This window comes from Hyla sarda, chromosome 3 (genome assembly GCF_029499605.1).
Source record: "Hyla sarda isolate aHylSar1 chromosome 3, aHylSar1.hap1, whole genome shotgun sequence".
In the NCBI taxonomy this organism is placed as follows: Eukaryota; Metazoa; Chordata; class Amphibia; order Anura; family Hylidae; genus Hyla; species Hyla sarda.
In genome coordinates this window covers 63,156,479-63,167,571 of record NC_079191.1, presented here as the reverse complement: position 1 = coordinate 63,167,571, position 11,093 = coordinate 63,156,479, and the positions used below count along the sequence as shown (strand labels likewise).

Genomic DNA, 11,093 nt, shown 5'->3' with positions numbered 1-11,093 from the left:
GTTTCCAAACTGGGGTGACTTGTGGGGGGTTACCGCTGTTCTGACACCATGGGGGCTGTGTAAAGGCAACATGGCCCCCAACTTACATCCACATATGGGGTATTTCCAGAATCAAGAGAAATTGGGAAACAAATTTCATGGTGCTTTTTCTGCGGTAACCCCTTGTAAAAATAAAAAATCATGAGTTACAATAGAATTTAAATTTTTAATTTTTACGACCCACTGTAACAAAAACTTGGCAAACACCTAGGACATCCCAAATAAAATGAAAAATGGTCGACTACAGCGAGCGGAGAGAAGCAAGCAAGACCCAAACCAATAAAGTCTCAAAAAAGTAAAGTGTGGTAAGCGGGGTGAGGCAATGGTGTTGCAGGGTCTGGTGGTATTAACCCTGTGGGGTAAGGTGGTATTAACCCCTAATTTGTCGTGACACCAGGGTGCGGTTGTTTTCTGTAGAAGGCCCTGCCGACAACCAGCCCAAAAACGGCAGGAGATAATGGAATGTCCACAGCAGGAATTATGAGATAACTGGAACTTTTACTTAAACTTCTCATGGAACAGTCTTTACAATGATGCAGTTTCCCTAGAGGCAACCGGGATGCAGGATACCTTGCAGGCTTGCTGGGACTTGTAGTATTGAGATTTCTGCCGGCCACTGTGCTACTAATTGTAGGCTTGAGTTGAATAGTAGTCACTAGGAATTTGTAGATATAGCTTGATAACTCACGTTTTGAAGTGGCTGCAGGTTCTTTAGGCTTTGGCCTAGCTGAGATGAATTGAGTAGTATATGCTGATTGTGCTTGCTTGAGTGCCAGGAATTAAGTGAATTTAGAGACTACAGCCCATTATATTCTAAGGAGGCTGGATTACAGCACATTGGTTGCAAAGCCTGTAGGTCCTATAAAATAACCTATAAAAAGACACAGGTATGATAACATGTCCCTTATACATGCTACAGACGCTAATATATATAACACTCTAGGGCCAGAACTACTTGTCTCAGGGATTATAAAACTGCATTAGAAAAAAGAACAAAAGAAAAGATGGAACCCATTGAGATATAGATAATAGGGATTTTTATTTCTATTGCAGTGCAGTGTATTATCCCTCCCAGGATGATGTTGACAGAGACTTTTGTTAGGTTTTTGGGGGTTTTGTGTTTGTAATGTTTGGGGTATGTGTTATTTTTTGTTTCTTTATTCATACATTTTAAGGGTAATATATGTTTTTTTATTTTTGGGGGAAGGGGGCAGGAGCAAAATATTTTATAAATAAGTTTTTTTGTTTTTTAATCAAAAACTGTTATTTTTGTTGTTATTATTATTCATCAATTTCATCAATATTTTATATATTTTTATTTGGCAAAATATTTCTTGAAATGTCTTTTATCAATTTTGTGCAGAAATTTAGGATAGAGGTTAACCATGTTGCAGTGGGAATTGCTAAACTAAAAATTAATAACAGAAATACAGTTTGCCCCCGAGATTCCAAAGCACAGAATGCATTTCAGATCAACAGCCGAAGCATAGTAGGGGGACCCATTCTAATGGAGACAATGTCCTCCACCCGTTTCCACAACATTGAGGGGCCACTCAAAGAAATAGGCAGTCGAGCTTGAGCCACAGACGGTTGTTCTCCATTCTGTATTTCTGTTTTATAATCAACATAATGGATTTTTCATAGTTTTAGATGGCAATAATCAGTTATAGTATGTGATTTATGACATTAACTTATAGATTTTTCTTTACAGTACAGTTATGTCTTAAATCTGCGGCCTGTCTATTGAAAAAGGGATTACTACAAATAAAAAACAGATATTAGAAATCATAAATGTTCCCAATTTCTGTACCTGAGACACAGTTGTGTTATATAAGAAGCTCTCTATAGACGATATACTTATTAAAAACACATATATCTTCATGTATAAGTTAGAGACTATGACATCTCTGCAGGTCTAGATGTTATATCTAGCCTGATTGTTATCAGTAATTAATATAAATATTAATTACCTGTCTCTTGGTTCCTTTCCTGCAGCTGACAGGGGTATAGGTCACTTTCACCTTCTCACCGGGCATCAATCACCTATAAAAAGACACAGGTATGATAACATGTCCCTTATACATGCTACAGACGCTAATATATATAACACTCTAGGGCCAGAACTACTTGTCTCAGGGAGTATAAAACCGCATTAGAAAAAAGAACAAAAAGAAAAGATGGAACCCATTGAGATATAGATGATAGGGATTTTTATTTCTATTGTAGTGCAGTGTATCACCCCCTCCCAGGATTATGTTGACAGACACTATTGTTAGGTTTTTGGGGGTTTTGTGTTTGCAATGTTTGGGGTATGTGTTATTTTTTGTTTCTTTATTCATAAATTTTAAGGGTAATATATGTTTTTTTATTTTTGGGGAAGGGGGCAGGAGCAAAATATTTTATAAATTATTATTGTTTATTTGTTTTTTAACCAAAAACTGTTATTTTTGTTGTTATTATTATTCATCAACTTCATCAATATTTTATATATTTTTATTTGGCAAAATATTTCTTGGAATATCTTTTATCAATTTTGTGCAGAAATTTAGCATAGAGGTTAACCATGTTGCGGTGGGAATTGCTAAACTAAAAATTAATAACAGAAATACAGTTTGCCCCCGAGATTCCAAAGCACAGAATGCACTTCAGATCAACAGCCGAAGCATCGTAGGGAGACCCATTCTAATGGAGACAATGTCCTCCATCCGTTTCCACAACATTGAGGGGCCACTCAAAGAAATGGGCAGTCGAGCTTGAGCCACAGACGGTTGTCTCCATTCTGTATTTCTGTTTTATAATCAACATAATGTATTTTTCATAGTTTTAAATGGCAATAATCAGTTATAGTATGTGATTTATTACATTAACTTATAGATTTTTCTTTACAGTACAGTTATGTCTTAAATCTACTGTCTGTCTATTGAAAAAGGGATTACTACAAATAAAAAACAGATATTAGAAATCATAAATGTTCCTAATCTCTGTACCTGAGACATGGTTGTGTTATATAAGAAGCTGTCTATAGACGATATACTTATTAAAAACACATATATCTTCATGTATAAGGTAGAGACTATGACCTCTTTGCAGGTTTAGATGTTGTATCTAGCCTGATTGTTATCAGTAATTAATATAAATATTAATTACCTGTCTTTTTTTTCCTTTCCTGCAGCTGACGGGGGTATAGGTCCCTTTCACCCTCTCACCGGGCATTAATCACCTATAAAAAGACACAGGTATGATAACATGTCCCTTATACATGCTACAGACGCTAATATATATAACACTCTAGGGCCAGAACTACTTGTCTCAGGGATTATAAAACCGCATTAGAAAAAAGAACAAAAGAAAAGATGGAACCCATTGAGATATAGATGATAGGGATTTTTATTTCTATTGTAGTGCAGTGTATTATCCCTCCCAGGATGATGTTGACAGACACTATTGTTAGGTTTTTGGGGGTTTTGTGTTTGCAATGTTTGGGGTATGTGTTATTTTTTGTTTCTTTATTCATAAATTTTAAGGGTAATATATGTTTTTTTATTTTTGGGGGAAGGGGGCAGGAGCAAAATATTTTATAAATTATTTTTGTTTTTTTGTTTTTTAATCAAAAACTGTTATTTTTGTTGTTATTATTAGTCATCAATTTCATCAATATTTTATATATTTTTATTTGGCAAAATATTTCTTGGAATGTCTTTTATCAATTTTGTGCAGAAATTTAGGATAGATGTTAACCATGTTTCGGTGGGAATTGCTAAACTAAAAATTAATAACAGAAATACAGTTTGCCCCCGAGGTTCCAAAGCACAGAATGCACTTCAGATCAACAGCCGAAGCATCGTAGGGGGACCCATTCTAATGGAGACAATGTCCTCCACCCGTTTCCACAACATTGAGGGGCCACTCAAAGAAAGGGGCAGTCGAGCTTGAGCCACAGACGGTTGTCTCCATTCTGTATTTCTGTTTTATAATCAACATAATGTATTTTTCATAGTTTTAAATTGCAATAATCAGTTATAGTATGTGATTTATTACATTAACTTATAGATTTTTCTTTACAGTACAGTTATGTCTTAAATCTGCGGTCTGTCTATTGAAAAAGGGATTACTACAAATAAAAAACAGATATTAGGAATCATAAATGTTCCTAATCTCTGTACCTGAGACATGGTTGTGTTATATAAGAAGCTGTCTATAGACGATATACTTATTAAAAACACATATATCTCCATGTATAAGGTAGAGACTATGACATCTTTGCAGGTTTAGATGTTGTATCTAGCCTGATTGTTATCAGTAATTAATATAAATATTAATTACCTGTCTCTTTGTTCCTTTCCTGCAGCTGACGGGGGTATAGGTCCCTTTCACCCTCTCACCGGGCATTAATCACCTATAAAAAGACACAGGTATGATAACATGTCCCTTATACATGCTACAGACGCTAATATATATAACACTCTAGGGCCAGAACTACTTGTCTCAGGGATTATAAAATCGCATTAGAAAAAAGAACAAAAGAAAAGATGGAACCCATTGAAATATAGATGATAGGGATTTTTATTTCTATTGCAGTGCAGTGTATTATCCCTCCCAGGATGATGTTGACAGAGACTATTGTTAGGTTCTTGGGGGTTTTGTGTTTGCAATGTTTGGGGTATGTGTTATTTTTTGTTTTTTTATTCATAAATTTTAAGGGTAATATATGTTTTTTTATTTTTGGGGAAGGGGGCAGGAGCAAAATATTTTATAAATTATTATTGTTTATTTGTTTTTTAATAAAAAACTGTTATTTTTGTTGTTATTATTATTCATCAATTTCATCAATATTTTATATATTTTTATTTGGCAAAATATTTCTTGGAATGTCTTTTATCAATTTTGTGCAGAAATTTAGGATAGAGGTTAACCATGTTTCGGTGGGAATTGCTAAACTAAAAATTAATAACAGAAATACAGTTTGCCCCCGAGATTGCAAAGCACAGAATGCACTTCAGATCAACAGCCGAAGCATCGTAGGGGGACCCATTCTAATGGAGACAATGTCCTCCACCCGTTTCCACAACATTGAGGGGCCACTCAAAGAAAGGGGCAGTCGAGCTTGAGCCACAGACGGTTGTCTCCATTCTGTATTTCTGTTTTATAATCAACATAATGTATTTTTCATAGTTTTAAATTGCAATAATCAGTTATAGTATGTGATTTATTACATTAACTTATAGATTTTTCTTTACAGTACAGTTATGTCTTAAATCTGCGGTCTGTCTATTGAAAAAGGGATTACTACAAATAAAAAACAGATATTAGAAATCATAAATGTTCCCAATCTCTGTACCTGAGACACAGTTGTGTTATATAAGAAGCTGTCTATAGACGATATACTTATTAAAAACACATATATCTTCATGTATAAGGTAGAGACTATGATATCTCTGCAGGTCTAGATGTTATATCTAGCCTGATTGTTATCAGTAATTAATATAAATATTAATTACCTGTCTCTTTGTTCCTTTCCTGCAGCTGACGGGGGTATAGGTCCCTTTCACCCTCTCACCGGGCATTAATGACCTATAAAAAGACACAGGTATGATAACATGTCCCTTATACATGCTACAGACGCTAATATATATAACACTCTAGGGCCAGAACTACTTGTCTCAGGGATTATAAAACCGCATTAGAAAAAAGAACAAAAGAAAAGATGGAACCCATTGAAATATAGATGATAGGGATTTTTATTTCTATTGCAGTGCAGTGTATTATCCCTCCCAGGATGATGTTGACAGAGACTATTGTTAGGTTCTTGGGGGTTTTGTGTTTGCAATGTTTGGGGTATGTGTTATTTTTTGTTTTTTTATTCATAAATTTTAAGGGTAATATATGTTTTTTTTATTTTTGGGGAAGGGGGCAGGAGCAAAATATTTTATAAATTATTATTGTTTATTTGTTTTTTAATAAAAAACTGTTATTTTTGTTGTTATTATTATTCATCAATTTCATCAATATTTTATATATTTTTATTTGGCAAAATATTTCTTGGAATGTCTTTTATCAATTTTGTGCAGAAATTTAGGATAGAGGTTAACCATGTTTCGGTGGGAATTGCTAAACTAAAAATTAATAACAGAAATACAGTTTGCCCCCGAGATTGCAAAGCACAGAATGCACTTCAGATCAACAGCCGAAGCATCGTAGGGGGACCCATTCTAATGGAGACAATGTCCTCCACCCGTTTCCACAACATTGAGGGGCCACTCAAAGAAAGGGGCAGTCGAGCTTGAGCCACAGACGGTTGTCTCCATTCTGTATTTCTGTTTTATAATCAACATAATGTATTTTTCATAGTTTTAAATTGCAATAATCAGTTATAGTATGTGATTTATTACATTAACTTATAGATTTTTCTTTACAGTACAGTTATGTCTTAAATCTGCGGTCTGTCTATTGAAAAAGGGATTACTACAAATAAAAAACAGATATTAGAAATCATAAATGTTCCCAATCTCTGTACCTGAGACACAGTTGTGTTATATAAGAAGCTGTCTATAGACGATATACTTATTAAAAACACATATATCTTCATGTATAAGGTAGAGACTATGATATCTCTGCAGGTCTAGATGTTATATCTAGCCTGATTGTTATCAGTAATTAATATAAATATTAATTACCTGTCTCTTTGTTCCTTTCCTGCAGCTGACGGGGGTATAGGTCCCTTTCACCCTCTCACCGGGCATTAATGACCTATAAAAAGACACAGGTATGATAACATGTCCCTTATACATGCTACAGACGCTAATATATATAACACTCTAGGGCCAGAACTACTTGTCTCAGGGATTATAAAACCGCATTAGAAAAAAGAACAAAAGAAAAGATGGAACCCATTGAGATATAGATGATAGGGATTTTTATTTCTATTGTAGTGCAGTGTATTATCCCTCCCAGGATGATGTTGACAGACACTATTGTTAGGTTTTTGGGGGTTTTGTGTTTGCAATGTTTGGGGTATGTGTTATTTTTTGTTTCTTTATTCATAAATTTTAAGGGTAATATATGTTTTTTTATTTTTGGGGAAGGGGGCAGGAGCAAAATATTTTATAAATTATTATTGTTTATTTGTTTTTTAATCAAAAACTGTTATTTTTGTTGTTATTATTATTCATCAACTTCATCAATATTTTATATATTTTTATTTGGCAAAATATTTCTTGGAATGTCTTTTATCAATTTTGTGCAGAAATTTAGGATAGAGGTTAACCATGTTTCGGTGGGAATTGCTAAACTAAAAATTAATAACAGAAATTCAGTTTGCCCCCGAGGTTCCAAAGCACAGAATGCACTTCAGATCAACAGCCGAAGCATCGTAGGGGGACCCATTCTAATGGAGACAATGTCCTCCACCCGTTTCCACAACATTGAGGGGCCACTCAAAGAAAGGGGCAGTCGAGCTTGAGCCACAGACGGTTGTCTCCATTCTGTATTTCTGTTTTATAATCAACATAATGTATTTTTCATAGTTTTAAATGGCAATAATCAGTTATAGTATGTGATTTATTACATTAACTTATAGATTTTTCTTTACAGTACAGTTATGTCTTAAATCTGCGGTCTGTCTATTGAAAAAGGGATTACTACAAATAAAAAAACAGATATTAGAAATCATAAATGTTCCCAATCTCTGTACCTGAGACAGTTGTGTTATATAAGAAGCTGTCTATAGACTATATACTTATTAAAAACACATATATCTTCATGTATAAGGTAGAGGCTATGACATCTCTGCAGGTCTAGATGTTGTATCTAGCCTGATTGTTATCAGTAATTAATATAAATATTAATTACCTGTCTCTTTGTTCCTTTCCTGCAGCTGACGGGGGTATAGGTCCCTTTCACCCTCTCACCGGGCATTAATGACCTATAAAAAGACACAGGTATGATAACATGTCCCTTATACATGCTACAGACGCTAATATATATAACACTCTAGGGCCAGAACTACTTGTCTCAGGGATTATAAAACCGCATTAGAAAAAAGAACAAAAGAAAAGATGGAACCCATTGAAATATAGATGATAGGGATTTTTATTTCTATTGCAGTGCAGTGTATTATCCCTCCCAGGATGATGTTGACAGAGACTATTGTTAGGTTTTTGGGGGTTTTGTGTTTGTAATGTTTGGGGTATGTGTTATTTTTTGTTTCTTTATTCATAAATTTTAAGGGTAATATATGTTTTTTTTATTTTTGGGGGAAGGGGGCAGGAGCAAAATATTTTATAAATTATTTTTGTTTTTTAATCAAAAACTGTTATTTTTGTTGTTATTATTATTCATCAATTTCATCAATATTTTATATATTTTTATTTGGCAAAATATTTCTTGGAATGTCTTTTATCAATTTTGTGCAGAAATTTAGGATAGAGGTTAACCATGTTTCGGTGGGAATTGCTAAACTAAAAATTAATAACAGAAATACAGTTTGCCCCCGAGGTTCCAAAGCACAGAATGCACTTCAGATCAACAGCCGAAGCATCATAGGGGGACCCATTCTAATGAAGACAATGTCCTCCACCCGTTTCCACAACATTGAGGGGCCACTCAAAGAAAGGGGCAGTCGAGCTTGAGCCACAGACGGTTGTCTCCATTCTGTATTTCTGTTTTATAATCAACATAATGTATTTTTCATAGTTTTAAATGGCAATAATCAGTTATAGTATGTGATTTATTACATTAACTTATAGATTTTTCTTTACAGTACAGTTATGTCTTAAATCTGCGGTCAGTCTATTGAAAAAGGGATTACTACAAATAAAAACAGATATTAGAAATCATAAATGTTCCTAATCTCTGTACCTGAGACATGGTTGTGTTATATAAGAAGCTGTCTATAGACGATATACTTATTAAAAACACATATATCTTCATGTATAAGGTAGAGACTATGACATCTTTCCAGGTTTAGATGTTGTATCTAGCCTGATTGTTATCAGTAATTAATATAAATATTAATTACCTGTCTCTTTGTTCCTTTACTGCAGCTGACGGGGGTATAGGTCCCTTTCACCCTCTCACCGGGCATCAATCACCTATAAAAAGACACAGGTATGATAACATGTCCATTATACATGCTACAGATGCTAATATATATAACACTCTAGGGCCAGAACTACTTGTCTCAGGGATTATAAAACCGCATTAGAAAAAACAGCAAAAGATGGAACCCATTGAGATATAGATGATAGGGATTTTTATTTCTATTGCAGTGCAGTGTATTATCCCTCCCAGGATGATGTTGACAGAGACTATTGTTAGGTTTTTTGGGGTTTTGTGTTTGTAAAGTTTGGGGTATGTGTTATTTTTTGTTTCTTTATTCATAAATTTTAAGGGTAATATATGTTTTTTAATTTTTTGGGGGAAGGGGGCAGGAGCAAAATATTTTATAAATTATTTTTGTTTTTTTGTTTTTTAATCAAAAACTGTTATTTTTGTTGTTATTATTATTCATCAATTTCATCAATATTTTATATTTTTTTATTTGGCAAAATATTTCTTGGAATGTCTTTTATCAATTTTGTGCAGAAATTTAGGATAGAGGTTAACCATGTTGCAGTGGGAATTGCTAAACTAAAAATTAATAACAGAAATACAGTTTGCCCCCGAGGTTCCAAAGCACAGAACGCACTTCAGATCAACAGCCGAAGCATCGTAGGGGGACCCATTCTAATGAAGACAATGTCCTCCACCCGTTTCCACAGCATTGAGGGGCCACTTAAAGAAAGGGGCAGTCGAGCTTGAGCCACAGACGGTTGTCTCCATTCTGTATTTCTGTTTTATAATCAACATAATGTATTTTTCATAGTTTTAAATGGCAATATTCAGTTATAGTATGTGATTTATTACATTAACTTATAGATTTTCCTTTACAGTACAGTTATGTCTTAAATCTGCGGTCTGTCTATTGAAAAAGGGATTACTACAAATAAAAAACAGATATTAGAAATCATAAATGTTCCCAATCTTTGTACCTGAGACACAGTTGTGTTATATAAGAAGCTGTCTATAGACGATATACTTATTAAAAACACATATATCTTCATGTATAAGGTAGAGACTATGACATCTCTGCAGGTCTAGATGTTATATCTAGCCTGATTGTTATCAGTAATTAATATAAATATTAATTACCTGTCTCTTGGTTCCTTTCCTGCAGCTGACAGGGGTAAAGGTCACTTTCACCTTCTCACCGGGCATCAATCACCTATAAAAAGACACAGGTATGATAACATGTCCCTTATACATGCTACAGACGCTAATATATATAACACTCTAGGGCCAGAACTACTTGTCTCAGGGATTATAAAACTGCATTAGAAAAAAGAACAAAAGAAAAGATGGAACCCATTGAGATATAGATGATAGGGATTTTTATTTCTATTGTAGTGCAGTGTATTATCCCTCCCAGGATGATGTTGACAGAGACTATTGACAGGTTTTTGGGGGTTTTGTGTTTGCAATGTTTGGGGTATGTGTTATTTTTCGTTTCTTTTAGCATGGCATTGATCAGTGTTATTGCCACTCAACTGCTTCTGCCTGGATCTCAGGCATGGAGCAGTCATTTGGCGATCGGACAGCGAGGAGGCAGGTAGGGATCCTCCTTGCGTCCTGCAAGCACCATTGAGCTAACCAGCAATGTTTACTTTCCTTCTATGGTCAGTGAATTAAACAAAAAAGGATTCCTGAAGGTTCCAGGGTAATAGTGCCATATCAATCTTTAAGTGGCTACCCCTTCTGGGGAAAACCTTTACTAGAAGCCCCCCTAAAACTTTTAAACTTTATTCAATTCACAAACTAAAAAGCTACCCTTATGAAACACACGGTTTAAAATTATCGGCGGTGTCACAGAATTTTTTATGGGAAAGGAAAACCTCTCCTAGCTACTAAGTTTCTGTTAGTGCTCAACAATTAATATATATTGTGCGCTATGATCTGTGCACTAGTAGGTGAGTATGCATGCTGCATTAACATTACTAACAGTGAACACACGCTGTATT

At 34.5% G+C, this 11,093-nt stretch overlaps 1 long non-coding RNA gene across 1 annotated transcript; it reads right to left on the bottom strand.

Annotated features, from left to right (window-relative positions):
• Positions 1-6,545: 6,545 nt before the first annotated feature.
• Positions 6,546-10,302, bottom strand: LOC130361362 (uncharacterized). Its single transcript, XR_008890980.1, has 4 exons — positions 10,228-10,302; positions 9,056-9,128; positions 7,888-7,960; positions 6,546-6,786 (listed from the first exon to the last, which is right to left on the bottom strand). It is a non-coding gene; the product is annotated as an uncharacterized LOC130361362 (long non-coding RNA).
• Between the last annotated feature and the right edge of the window lie 791 nt (positions 10,303-11,093).